The sequence below is a fragment of the Capricornis sumatraensis genome, chromosome 3 (assembly GCF_032405125.1).
Source record: "Capricornis sumatraensis isolate serow.1 chromosome 3, serow.2, whole genome shotgun sequence".
NCBI classification, from domain to species: domain Eukaryota; kingdom Metazoa; phylum Chordata; class Mammalia; order Artiodactyla; family Bovidae; genus Capricornis; species Capricornis sumatraensis.
In genome coordinates, this window is record NC_091071.1 from 54,743,795 (window position 1) to 54,758,777 (window position 14,983).

Genomic DNA, 14,983 nt, shown 5'->3' on the forward strand with positions numbered 1-14,983 from the left:
TCTCTCAGAGTTCACTCAAACTCACGTCCATCGAGTCAGTGATGCCATCCAGCCATCTCATCCTCTATTGTTCTCTTTTCCTCCTGCCTCCAATCCCTCCAAGCATCAGAGTCTTTACCAATGAGTCAACTCTTCGCATGAGGTGGCCAAAGTACTGGAGTTTCAGCTTTAGCATCATTCCTTCCAAAGAACACCCAGGGCTGATCTCCTTTATAATGGACAGGTTGGATCTTCTTGCAGTCCAAGGGACTCTCAAGAGTCTTCTCCAACACCACAGTTCAAAAGCATCAATTCTTTGGCGCTCAGCTTTCTTCACAGTTCAACACTCTTATCCATACACGACCACTGGAAAAACCATAGGCTTGACTGGATGGACCTTTGTTGGAAAAGTAATGTCTCTGCTTTTCAATATGCTATCTAGGTTGGTCATAACTTTTCTTCCAAGGAGTAAGCATCCTTTAACTACATGGCTGCAGTCACCATCTGCAGTGATTTTGGAGCCCCCAAAATAAAGTCAGTCACTGTTTCCACTGTTTCCCCATCTATTTCCCATTAAGTGATGGGACCAGATGACATGATCTTCGTTTTCTGAATGTTGAGCTTTAAGCCAACTTTTTCACTCTCCTCTTTCACTTTCATCAAGAGGCTCTGCAGTTTCTATTCACTTTCTGCCATAAGGGTGGTGTCATCTGCATATCTGAGGTTATTGATATTTCTCCTGGCAATCTTGATTCCAGCTTGTGCTTCTTCCAGTCCAGAGTTTCTCATGATGTACTCTGCATATAAGTTAAATAAGCAGGGTGACAATATACAGCCTTGATGTACTCCTTTTCCTATTTGAAACCAGTCTGTTGTTCCATGTCCAGTTCTAACTGTTGCTTTCTTACCTGCATATAGGTTTCTCAAGAGGCAGGTCAGGTGGTCTGGTATTCCCATCTCTCTCAGAGTTTTCCACAGTTTATTGTGATCCACACAGTCAAAGTCTTTGGCATAGTCAATAAAGCAGAAATAGATGTTTTTCTGGAACTGTCTTGCTTTCTCATTGATCCAGCGGATGCTGGCAGTTTGATCTCTGGTTCCTCTGCCTTTTCTAAAACCAGCTTGAACATCAGGAAGTTCACGCTTCATGTATTGCTGAAGCCTGGCTAGGAGAATTTTGAGCATGACTTTACTAGCGTGTGAGACGAGTGCAATTGTGTGGTAGTTTGAGCATTCTTTGGCATTGCCCTTCTTTGGAATTGGAATGAAAACTGACTTTTTGCAGTCCTGTGGCCACTGCTGAGTTTTCCAAATTTGCTGGCATATTGAGTGCAGCACTTTCACAGCATCATCTTTCAAGGTTTGAAAGAACATTCAGATGCATGCATCTCTTTATCCTTGCCTTTCACTTCTCTTCTTATCTCAGCTATTTATAAGGCTTCCTCAGACAACCATTTTGACTTTTTGCCTGTTATTCTTAGGGATGATTCGATCTCTGCCTCCTGTACAATGTTATGAACCTCCTTCTGTAGTTCTTCTGGTGCTCTGGCTTTCAGATCTAATCCCTTGAATCGCTTTTTTACTTCCACTGTATAATCCTAACAGATTTGATTTAGGTCATACTTGAATGGTCTAGTGGTTTTCCCTACTTTCCTCAATTTAAGTCTGAATTTTGTAATAAGGAGTTCATAATCTGAGTCAGTTAGCTCCCAGTCTTGTTTTTGCTGACTGTATAGAGCTTCTCTATCTTTGACTGCAAGAATAATCAATATGATTTCAATATTTATCATCTGGTGATGTCCATGTATAGAGTCATCTCTTTTGTTGTTGGAAGAGGGTGTTTGCTATGACCAATGCATTCTCTTGGCAAAACTCTATTAGCATCTGCCCTGCTTCATTTTGTACTCCAAGGCCAAACTCACCTGTTACTTAAGGTATCTCTTGACTTCCTATTTTTTCATTCCAGGCCCCTATGGAAAGGACACCTTTTTTGGTGTTAGTTATAGAAGGTCTTGTAGGTCTTCATAGAACCATTCAACTTCTTCAGCATTTGTGGTTGGGGTGTAGACCTGGATTATTATGATGTTGAGTGGTTTGCCTCGGAAATGAATAGAGATCATTCTGCTGTTTTTGATATTGTACCCAAGCACTCATTTCGGACTCTTCTGTTAAGTATGAGGACTATTCCATTTCTTCTAAGGGATTTTTGCCCACAGTAGTAGATATACTGGTCATCTGAATTAAATCTGTCCATTCAGGTCCATTTTAGTTCACTGATTCCTAAAATGTCAAGGTTCACTCTTGCCACTTCCTGTTTTAGTTCAGTTCAGTTCATTTCAGTCGCTCAGTCATGTCTGACTCTTTGTGACCCCATGAACTGCAGCACACCAGGCCACCCTGTCCATCACCAGCTCCCAGAGTTCACCCAAACCCATGTCCATTGTGTTGGTGATGACATCCAACCTTCTCATTCTCTGTCACCCCTTCTCCTCCTGACCTCAATCTTTCCCAGCATCAGGGTCTTTTCAAATGAGTCAGCTCTCCACATCAGGTGGCCACAGTATTGGAGTTTCAGCTTCAATATTAGTCCTACCAATGAACTTCCAGGACTAATCTTTAGGATGGACTGGTTGGATCTCCTTTCCTGTTTGACCACTTCCAATTTACTTTGATTCATGGACCTAATATTCCACGTTCCTATGCATTGTTGTTCTTTACAGCTTTGAACTTTACTTTTACCACCAGACACATCCACAACTGGAGATTTTTTCCACTTTGGCTCAGACTTTTCATTCCTTCTGGAACTATTTCTCTGCTCTTCTCCTGTAACATATTGGGCACCTACTGACCTGGGTAGTTCATCTTTCAGGGTCATATCTTCTTGCCTTTCATACTGTTCATGCAGTTCTCAAGGCAAGAAAACTAAAGTGGTTTGCCATTCCCTTTTTCAGTAGACCATGTTTTGTCAGAACTCTCCCCTATGACCCATCTGTCTTGGGTGGCTCTACACAGCATGGCTCATACTGTTACTGAGTTAGACAAGGCTGTGATCTATGTGATCAGTTTGGTTAGTTTTCTGTGATTGTGGTTTTCGGCCTGCCCTCTGATGGATGAGAATAAGAAGCTTGTGGAAGTTTCCTGATGGGAGGTACCGGCTATGGGGAAAACTGAGTCTTGCACTGTCTCCCAAGACTGTTCTTCAGTGCCCTTGACCCCTCAGCAGGCCCTTGTTTACCCATGCCTCCACTGGAGACTCCAGGGTACTCACAGACAAGTCTGGCTCAGTCTCTTCTGGGTTTACTGCTCCTTTCTCCTGGATCCTGCTGTGCACAAAGTTTTGTTTGTGCCCTCAAAGAATCTGTTTCCCCAGTCCTATGGAAGTTCTGTAATCAAATCCCACTGGTCTTCAAAGTCAAATTCCTTGGGGGTTCTCAGTCCCTTTGCTAGATCTCCAGGTTGGGAAATCTTTTGTGAGCCCTAGAACTTTTGCAACAGTGTGAGAATTTCTTTGGTATAATTGTTCTTCATTTTGTAGGTCATCTGCTCAGTGACTTTAATGGGGGCTAATGACAACCTATTCCAAGAGGACTAAGCCACACATCATACCTCCCAGATCTGCTACAGCCAGAGCCCCTGTCCCTGCTGCAAGTCACTGCTGACCTGTGCCTCTACAGGGGACAATCAAACACTCAAAGGCAGGTCTGATCAGTCTCTTGTGGGGGTTACTACTCCTTTCCCTGGGTCCTGGTGCACAAAAGGTTAGTTTGTGCCCTCTGAGCATCTCTGATGGGTATGAGGTTTGATTCTAAATATGATTTCATCCCTCCTACTGTCTTGTTGGGTCTTCTGCTTTGCCTTTGGATATGGGGTATCTTTTTTAGATGAGATCCAACATTCTCCTGTCAATGATTGTTCAGCAGCTAGTTGTGATTTTGGTGTTCCTGCAGAAGATGAGCATGAGCATGGACTGGTTTGATCTCCTTGAAGTCCAAGGGACTCTCAAAGTCTTCTCCAATACCACAGTTTAAAAGCATCAATTCTTCAGAGCTCAACATTCTTTATAGTCCAACTCTCATATCCATACGTGACTACTGGAAAAATCAAAGCCTTGACTAGATGGACTTTTGTTGGCAAAGTAAAGTCTCTGCTTTTTAATATGCTTTCTAGGTTGGTCATAACTTTCCTTCCAATGAGTAAGCATCTTTAAATTTTATGGCTGCAGTCACCATCTGCAGTGATTTTGGAGCCCCCAAAATAAAATCAGTCACTGTTTCTAGTGTTTCCCCATCTATTTGCCATGTAGTGATGGGACCGGATGCTATGATCTTAGTTTTCTGAATGTTGAGCTTTAAGCCAACTTTTTCACTCTCCTCTTTCACTTTCTCAAGAGGCTCTTTAGTTCTTCTTCATATTCTGCCATAAGGGTGGTGTCATCTGCATATCTGAGGTTATTGATATTTCTCCTGGCAATCTTGATTCCACCTTGTGCTTCTTCCAGCCCAGTGTTTCTCATGATGCACTCTGCATAGAAGTTAAGTAAGCAGGGTGACAATATACAGCCTTGATGTACTCCTTTTCCTATTTGGAACTAGTCTGTTGTTCCATGTCCAGTTCTAACTGTTGCTTCCTGACCTGCATATAAGTTTCTCAAGAAGCAGGTCAGGTGGTCTGGTATTCCCATCTCTTTCAGAATTTTCCACAGTTTATTGTGATCCACACAGTCAAAGGCTTTGGCATAGTCAATAAAGCAGAAATAGATGTTTTTTCTGGAACTTTCTTGCTTTTTCCATGATCCCACGGATGTTGGCAATTTCATCTCTGGTTCTTCTGCTTTTTGTAAAACCAGCTTGAACATCTGGAAGTTCATGGTTCACGTATTGCTGAAGTCTGGCTTGGAGAATTTTGAGCATTACTTTACTAGCGGGTGAGATGAGTCCAATTGTGCAGTAGTTTGAGCATTTTTTGGCATTGTCTTTCTTTGTGATTGGAATGAAAACTGACCTTTTCCAGCCCTGTGGCCTTTGCTGAGTTTTCCAAATCTGCTGGCATATTGAGTGCAGCACTTTCACAGCATCATCTTTCAGGATTTGAAATAGCTCAACTGGAATTCCATCACCTCCACTAGCTTTGTGTGTAGTGATTCTTCCTAAGGCCCACTTGACTTCGCATTCCTGGATGTCTGGCTCTAGGTGAGTGATCACACCGTCGTGATTACCTGCGTTGTGAAGATCATTTTTGTGCAGTTCTTCTGTGTATTCTTGCCATCTCTTCTTAATATCTTCTGCTTCTGTTAGGTCCATAGTATTTCTGTCTTTTATTGAGCCCATCTTTGCATGCAATGTTCCCTTGGTATCCCTAATTTTCCTGAAGTGATCTAGTCTTCCCCATTGTATTGGTTTCCTCTATATCTTTGCATAGAGGAAGTCTTTCTTATCTCTCCTTGGTATTCTATAGATCTCTGCATTCAAATGGGTATATCTTTTCTTTTCTCCTTTGCTTTTCACTTCTTTCCTTTTCATAGCTATATGCAAGGCCTCCCCAGACAGCCATTGTGCTTTTTCGCGTTTCTTTTTCTTTAGGTATAATAACTTAAAATTTATACCAAATCAATTTTTGGTTTTAATGGAGTTACAAGCAGGGAATTTGAACACACATTACTTTGCCAGAATTTTCTTGGTGTCAAAATGATGTCTGTGTATAACATAATATCTTCGCTGGTGACTCAGATGGTAAAAAATCTGCCTTCAATGTGGGAGACCTGGGTTCAATCCCTGAGTCAGGAAAACCCCTGGAGAAGGGAATGGCTTCTCACTCCATTGTTCTTACCTGGAGAATTCCATGGACAGAGATGCCTGGCAGGTTACTGTGCATGGAGTCACAAAGAGTTGGACATGACTGAGCGACTAATCCTTTCACCTTTTTTTCCCACTGCAGTATAGCAGTATTCCTACATAGTTTATGTTAATACCCCATTACATATTCAACCTGCCATTTTTAACAGTATTTCACAGCTTATAATTTATAATTTTGACTACTTCATGAGATTATGCACTTGAATCAGCATTTCAGAAACAGAACATTCAAACTGCAAGGATATAAAGTGCTTTTTATTTTGTTTTAAACAATCAGAAAATTTTGCTTTGTTCCCTCCTTGGATATTATCAAGTGTTCATAACTCTGACATACTTCCAATTTTGTTGCCAAGCTGAGAACACTAAAGTCAAGCTTTTTATCACTTTGATATGTATCTTGGGTTCCTGTGGTTGAAACAAAATTTTTCCTTGAGATGAAAATGTCACAATAAGAGTGGTTAAAATTGCAAAGTTTTTAGGCAACTTGTTTTTGTCAAAGCCTTCTGTGATCTTTTCCTTTTCTTTTTTATTTCTTTCCTATTTTAAAAAGCTTTTCTATGTTCTCTCTACTGAAACATGTTAGAAATCTTGCAATTTTCATGTATTTATTTCAAATTAATGTATACTGTACTTCTGTTGAAAGAATAACCTTCAGAGGTTTTCTGAACTTTTCATCTTTTTTTTTTTTTTTTAATTACAGTGCAGCAAATACTCTCTCTCATCTAGTGGGTTGTCATTGCACTTTCTTGATGATACACTTTGAAGTACAAAGTTTTAAAATTTTCGTAAAGCCTTATGTATCTAATTTTTTTCTCTTGTAGCTTTTTTTTTTCTGTTATATCTAAGAATGTTATGTCATTGCTGGATTCAGTCATGAACGTTTACTCTTATGTTTTCTTCTATAAATTTTATAGTTTTAGCACCTATGTTTAGATTCCTGATACCTTTTGAGATTTTTTTTTTTTAATCGAGTGAGTTAGGGAAACATCTTGACTCTTTTGTATGAGGATATCCTATTGTCACAGAACCATCTGTTGAAAAGACTATGAATTACCCACTGAATGGTCTGGCGCCCATCTTGCCATCAACTGAACATAAACATGAAGGCTTTTATTTCTGGTTTTTCAATTCTGTTCCATGTACCTGTATTTCTGTTCATATGCTAGTACCATACAGTCTTAATTACCACAGCTTTGTAGTAAGTTTTGAAAAGTGGAAAGTGTAAGCCTGCTGACATTGTTCTTTTTCAACATCGTTTTCATGCTTTTCCGATTCTTGTGTTGCTGTTTGTTTGCATATGTTTTCATTTGTTTTGTTGAGAATCAGACACCATAGATAATATATTGGAGCAGCTCCCCTCTATTTGAGGTTTGTTGTTGGTTTGTTTGTTTGTTTAGACCTGCTAGACTATTTCAGTGACAGCTAATTCCCCTGCAGTGTGAAGTCTCTGAGTTTATTGCTCAGTGGTATAGTCGTGGGTGTGTGCATATTCACTCTGGGGTGACAGTGGTGTTTTTAGCAGGGCTCTGTTTGTTCCTTTACCTGATTAAACCCAGCTGTTAGACTTCACTAATTGATCTTTTTTTGACAATGCCCTTGACTGTAAATTGCTCCATTGTCTGATATACTTAAATTTGGCCCATTGCTGTGGTAGTTTTGGAGGCCATCGTTGGAGGTTTTGGCTTATACCATGAGGATTACTAGGTGTCTCTATTCTTGGCTTTTTCTTATTTACTTGGTTCTCTAGGACTTAACTTGTTACTCTTGTGATATCACCTTAATTACTTACCACCAAAACCTTCAATGTTTTGGAGTGCACCATTATTTTTGACCTTTTCCACCCTCTGTTCACTTCACAGCACCCTGTTCTTCAGGCCTGTCTCTCTTTTGGCCAAATCTCTGAGTCCTGGCTCTGGATCTGTGGATGGGACAGGGGCCCTACTTTTCTCTGAGTGACATCTCTGCTTTAAGAGCAAGGTGCTGGGCAGGGTGGTAGCCTCTGGTCTACTCAGCTTGTGTTTCATGGCGTGGAAACTCTATACTGCATATGAGCTGCCATATGGATAGACTGGAGCCATTTTCCTGGCATTTCATGCTTGAGGTTGATCCTCTACCTTATGAGTGGGGACTGATGGGCAAAGAGAACCTCTAACATCTTGGGTGCACTCCCCTGAGATTTAGTTTCTGCAACTCATATCTGACAGAGATAAGAAATCCTGGTAGCCTGTTCCCCACTGCATGATACTGTAAGGGAGCAAAATTGCCAACCTTAAATATATCTTTGGCATGTGGATTATTTTGAACTGAAAACAATTAAGGCTTCACAGACTCAGGAAAAAATTTTGACTTCTACTTTAGCTACCTAAAATAACTTAGATACAGGGCTTATTTCCTGAATAGAGAATTTACAGGTATCACCAGAGATACCTGTAAAGAATATGAGCCAGGTGTGGTGGGGAAGGGACAGCAGGGCCTAGAGATCAGAGTCCATTCGGTGTCCTAGTGTCTACACCTGGCCCAATGTACATTTGTTTACTAAACACTTGCTTTTCCATTACTGTGAACATTTCCTTCTTCCCCTTTGAGTTCCCAAACTACTACCCCCAACATCCTCTTTGTCTTCAGCTGAAGATGGTGTTTAAGCTGAGGGTTTTGGCCATTTTAAGTAAGTTAATGAGTTTTCTGTGCCTCCCATATGGGTACATGTTATTAAATTTTTGTTTAGTTTTTCTTGTTAGTCTGCCTGACGTCAATTTAATACTTTGACCAGCCAGAAGAATCTGGAAGGGCAAAAGAAAATGTCTTCCTTCCCAACAATACCATCACCCTTAACTAGGAGAAGAAAACCTGTACTCTTGACTGTAGTCACCTTCAATGGAGCTTCCATTTGCTGAGCCAGGATGGGGAAGGAGGAAGTGGGTCAAGTTCAAATACCATAGGGCTCTCCTTGTTCTTACTGAATTCTAATAGATTTTCTTAAATAAATATTTGCTATTTACTTTCTGCCCTTGAAACTGTTTCCCCACCATTTATACTTGTTGTGCAAGGAAATAGGTCTTTGAGATATTCCCATTGCCATTTCAGAGGCAGAGTTCCCCTTAATTTTTAGCTAGTTGTTTTCATAGGGCCATGGAGAGATTCTTTCTCTCTTGGAAATCAGCTTTTCAGGGCTTTGCAACAGTTTTTTTTTTTTTTTTTCTTTTGCCACTCACCACTTTTCTATATTAATTTTCTTAGGTCTTGCCAGCACATGAGGTTAACAGGTGATATTTAAAAACAAATATAAAATGGCAAGGACAAAAAATCAATTAAAAAAAATGAGACATTGAAAAATTGACTAACATGTGTCTCAGAATCTGTTCTACTTGAAGATATTTGGTTTTGTTTATAGCTTAAGGGGAGAATGTTCCACCTTATAGCCTCTCCTGAGACTTCAGTACCATGTGATCCCAAACCTTTTTGTGTGTGTTTTAACTAATCTTCACCTGACTAGGTACTCATTGTGTAAGTCTCACAGAGATGACTTGGGAAAATTGGATTTATTTGGAATTCTGACAGTCAAGAAAGGAGGTTTTGGTTGTTGATGTCGTCTTAGAGAAGTATTAAGAGCTTCATGGATGATTAATAAGTGGAGGCAGCAAACCAATCACAAAAGAAAAATAAGTACTTGGACAATACTCAGGAACAGAGCTTCTGAAAAAGAGTGATGAGAAAAAGAGTAAAGCTGCATATTCAATGGCTTTGATCCTCCTGGGACTTGGGTGCTGAGTTTTAAGGAAAAATCTAGGGGCTTTTTGTTGTTGCTGTCGCTTTTTTTTTTTTTGCAAATTAGTGTATTCTTTCAAATAAACTTTCCTTTTTCTGTGCTCTCCTAAATACAGTTTTCTTTCTTGTAACAGAAAAGATTTCTAGCTAGAAACTTGCAATGAAAATTAACTGACATGTTGTCAAAATTGATATAAGTCTTTTAAGAACATTCTACCGTTAGTAGAATATACCATGTAGTTATGTGCTTTTCTCTTTCAAAAAAATCACTTCAATAGATGCAAGCTCTTATGGGTTTAATTCAATTTTAATTTGTCAGTCTTATTATAAAGTGCATTAAAAATTAAAAAGAAATTCTATATTTTCTAGTCTTTCAATTATAGACATTTACTTATTCTAAATATAATATCAATAAAACTGAAATAAGTGATTCACATGTTATTGGAAAAGAACTACTTTTGTCTTTAGCATTTTATTTTGCTTTTGTAATATAGTGGCAACTTTGTATAATATATGTTGATATGATAGCAACAAATTCAAAATAAATAAATCATATTTATGAAGGGAAGAATTGAATATTGATACAATAGATGGAAATGTGTTTATTTCTTTGTATTCTAAATGCTCTGAAAAGCAATGAGTTATAAATGTTTTGGATTAACTATAGAAATTTAAAAAAAAAATTGTATCTACTTATCTATTTTTGGCCATGCTGAGTTTTCATTGCTGCAGAGGTTTTTCTCTGGTTTCAGTGAACAGGGGTTTCTCCCTAATTTTGGTGTTCAGGCTTTCCGTTAAAGTGGCTTCTCTTGTTGCAGTGCACAGGCTCTGGGGCCTGCGGGCTTTAGTAGCTGCAGCACATGGCTTCAGGAGTTGCAGTTCCGGGGCTCTAGAGCACTGGCTCAATAGTTACGGTGCGCATGGGCTTAGCTGCTCTGAGGCACATGAGAGCTTCCCAGATCAGGACTGAACTCTTGTCTCCTGCATTGGTAGGCAGATTCTTTATTACTGAGCCACCAGGAAAGTCCTAGTTTATAGAAAATTTTTTAAAAGATCTTCTTTTAGGGATTAACCACTTAGTCACAAATCCCATCATTTATCAGTTGATTTTAAAACAATTGCAGCTTTTTAAGTGGAGATTATAAAATTTATTGCCTCACTCAGTAAATATGAGAAACATTTTACGTTTAAATCAATGTGTAAATGTTTTCTATTTACATATATAAATGTGTAAATGTTCTCTATTTAAATGGAGAGTAAAACAGGTCCTCTATTGTTATTTTATGTATTTTTTATGAATGTTTAATGGATAAACAAGAAAATTAATAACCAAGCTCTAGTGTTTTTAATGTCAGAAGCAAAACAAAATGATTTCCTCTTTACAATGTCACTGTATACTCAGAACTGCCAAACACAGTGGTGTTTCCTCCGTCTTTATTTTAGGCAAGCTACCCAGGTGACACTAGTGGTAAAGACTGCCTGCCAATGCAGGAGACATAAGAGACGTGGGTGCGATCTCTGGGTCAGGAAGATCTCCTGGAGGAGAGCATGGCAGCCGACTCCAGTATTTTTGCCTGGAGAATCCCATGGACAGAGGAGCCTGGTGGGCAGCAGGACGTGACTGACTAAGTAACGACCATGTGGGAAATAGACTCTAAAGTGGAAGTTTGTGCGCATGACCTTACTGGGGCAGTTCTCTAGGGCATGATGGCTATTAGGGAGTGACAAAGGCAAACCTGGGAAGAGCGAGAAGCTGAAGTGCTATGTAGTCACTGCCAAGCCTCAGCCAATTGTACCATGAGCTCTGAAACTAGACCCAGAGTTTGTACTCACTCATAAGCAAGTGTTTGGCTGTCAGATGCCTCTGGAGAAGAGGCATAATTTTGGGTTATATGATTTTGTCTTGCCAAAGACAATTTCTGGGGAGTCAGTCAGTTTCAGCCATCATTAAATGTCCCTCCCAGCAGCTGGGGGAATTAATGCCTTGGTCCTAACCTAGTTAGCATGTGGCAGTATCTGCTTCTGATAACACTTGTGCCTTTCAGGTCAATGCATTAACTTCAGTCCATCTGGGAAAAGCTCTTCCATTATTCTAGCTAGTTTCTTTTCCTAGGGAAACTTAGACACAGATTAGTGGGAGTAACTTAAAAGTTGCATTAAATTCTGCAATTTTTACCAGGCAGTGATGCCTCTGGTTTACAAACTTGACACCTGGAGGGTAGTTTCAAAGGTGCATGTTGGCCTTGTGCTCTATAATAGAATTTCCCCCAAAGACCAGGTATCCATGTGGATATTCTGTCAAACACCAAGTAAATCTATTTCAATTACACATTTGTGAGTTGAGTATATGGCCACTGGATGGGTCTGTGAACCCTGTGGTTATTTTCTGTACTGATCCTGAGACAAGGTTACATTTATGACATGCTTCTAACAAGTCCTCATTATAAATGAAATTTTGGGTCTCTCAGTATTGATGTCAACTTGTACCCGTTGTCCAACAGTTCTCAATGTCACCAAGTATTCTCTTTCTCTTAGTACACTTACCAATTGGAGAAGACAGGGGGAATACTTATTATATATATATATATATATATTTTTTTTTTTTTTTTTTACTAGGACTTGAAAGTAAACTTGGACCCGGTTAGACAAGACATCATGCTGTTTATTTTGCTGGTTTTTCCAAGCCAGGATCCAAGCATTCATCTTGCATCTCTTTTAGTTGTAAAGAGTTAGAAATACACTTGTTGGCTGCCATCTATATTGACATTACATATGTCATGTTTTATAACTCTTGTTTTATAACTCATGTTTTCATGTCTCTTGACCATTCAGGTCCCCCATGTTGCAATTCAAATCTTGCTCCTAGTACAGTAACTCACCTACTTTGTTTCTGTTAGGTGCTGCTACCTGATCTCAGTTATTTCAGGGTTCTGTTCTCCACGTTCCTTTCAAGTAAGACATTTTGGTGAATAACAGAATCTCTCATAGTCATCCCTTGTCCAAACAGTGTAGCCAACTTGATCTTCTTGGAGGTGCTGATGCCTCTCACCAGTACATTCTTTATTGATTGATAAATGGAGTTATTTTGATTTTCTCTAGTCTTTTCTGAAGAACATGATCAACTGGTGGATTTTCCAGCCTTGTGTACTTTATTCCCTTCTTAGAGTCTTCTTCCTCCATCTCTTAAGAACATACTGGACTTACTACCTTACTTGATGTGGACCATCACTTTCTTTAAGTTTCCAGGATCCTTTCTAGACAGCACCATTTGCCAAGCTCCTTTTCAGGGTGTTTAATCTCATTTTATGGAAGAATACTGCCATCTCCATAGAGTGTTTTTTTTCTGGCTTTGTAGAGCTTTATAGGCTACATGCCTTTGTCCAGAACTGTCAAGGTCCTGTCCCTGTCCTGAGAAGGTGCCAAATTGAAGATGAGATGTTTTTCTACACTGCTAAAGAGGTCTTCTAGCTTTCACACTTTGCCCTGTATATGTAGTTGATCATCCTCTGCCATCCTGTGACTTCCTTCAGAACCTCAATAACGTTAACAATCACCATTTCCTGACTACGTTAGATAATTTCCAGAGAGAAAATGAGTAATTCACACACTTAAATATCTTGCCAGTCCCTCATATAACTAAGACATAGGAAGATAACAAAAGCTAAAGAACTATAACCATTGAATATCAAAGTTGAAATTTGATTGCTCCTTGTAGAATTTGAATGACAGTTGAATTCACCTTTCTTACAAAAGAGAATTATATAATTCACTGAAAAAGAAATTTATCCTAGAGATTGTATTGCCATTTTTGGTTACAATGCTTCTGCTAGCAACACCATGAAAAACTTATGAAATAGTTATTTACTACCATGTTGCTTCACACAGCCTTGTTTCTGATCATGGTTATATCAGCAAAATATATTTTATAATAAGCTTATGTTGATTGAGTTCACTGGTCTTCCTATATACTCTAATATCTAAAAACAATTGGGGGAAATTCTCTGTTGGTTTAATGGTTAGGATTCTGCATTTTCACAGCTGAGGGACTGGGTTCAGTCCTTGGTTAGGGAACTAAGAGCCTGTAAACCATGTGGTGATGCAAAAAAATTAAATAAATAAATAAAAAGCAGCTGGCATTGCATAGCACAACATCCATTCTGTAGCCCATGGGTCAAGAAGTAATTTCCACTTTCAAACCTTATTGTTTAAGACATATATTCATATGATTATAGGTGTCATAGCAATTTCTTTGGTGGATCTTGGCAAAGCCAAACTGAAAGCCTTCTGAAATGTATTCACCATTCTATTAATAAACGCCATGAAGAATTCACGATTTTTGGGAAGAGATCAAAATATCAACATACACAGACTGGAGTTTGGAAGAAACTGATTCCAACTCTCATGGATGACTTTGAGGGACTCAAGAATTCAATGGGGGAAGTAAATTACAGATGTGGCAGAAATAGTAGGGGAACTAGAATTACAAGTGGAGCTTGAAGATGTGATTGAATTGCTCAATCTCATTGTAAACTAACAAGTTGAGGAGTTGATTCTTATGGATGAGCAAAGTGATTTCTTGAGATGGAATCTACTCCTGGTGAAGATGCTGTGGGGATGACTCAAATGATAGTAAAGGATTTAGACTATTACCTACAGTTAATTGATAAAGCAGCAGCAGAGTTTCAGAGGATTGACTTCAGTTTTGAAAGAAGCTCTGCTATGGGTGAAATGCTATCAAACAGCATTGCATGCTACTGAGAAATCTTTTGTGGAATGAAGAGTCCATCAGTGTGGCCCACTTCACTGTTGTCTTATTTTAAGAAATTGCCACAGTGATAGTAATCCTTCAGCAATGACTCCTTGGACAGTCAGCATCCTTTAGCATCAAGTTGCCTCCACCAGCAAAAATATTACAACTTGCTGAAGTCTCAAATGGTGGTTAACATTTCTTAGCAATACAGAAATTTTAAATTAAGATATATGCATTTTTTTTTTTTTAGAAATAATGCTATTATTTGCACATTTAGTGGCCTCTAAGACTCTGTAAACATAACTCTTTATGCCCTGCAGGCATGACCCAAGACAGGCTGGTCATGGTGGAGAGGTCTGACAGAATGTGGTCCACTGGAGAAGGGAATGGCAAGCCACTTCAATATTCTTGCCTTGAAAACCCCATGAACAGTATGAAAAGGCAAAATGATAGGATACCAAAAGAGGTACTCCCCAGGTCATTAGCTGTCCAATATGCTACTGGAGATCAGTGGAGAAATAACTCCAGAAAGAATGAAGGGATGGAGCCAAAGCAAAAGCAATACCCAGTTGTGGATGTGATTGGTGATCGAAGCAAGATCCGATGCTGTAAAGAGCAATATTGCATAGGAATCTGG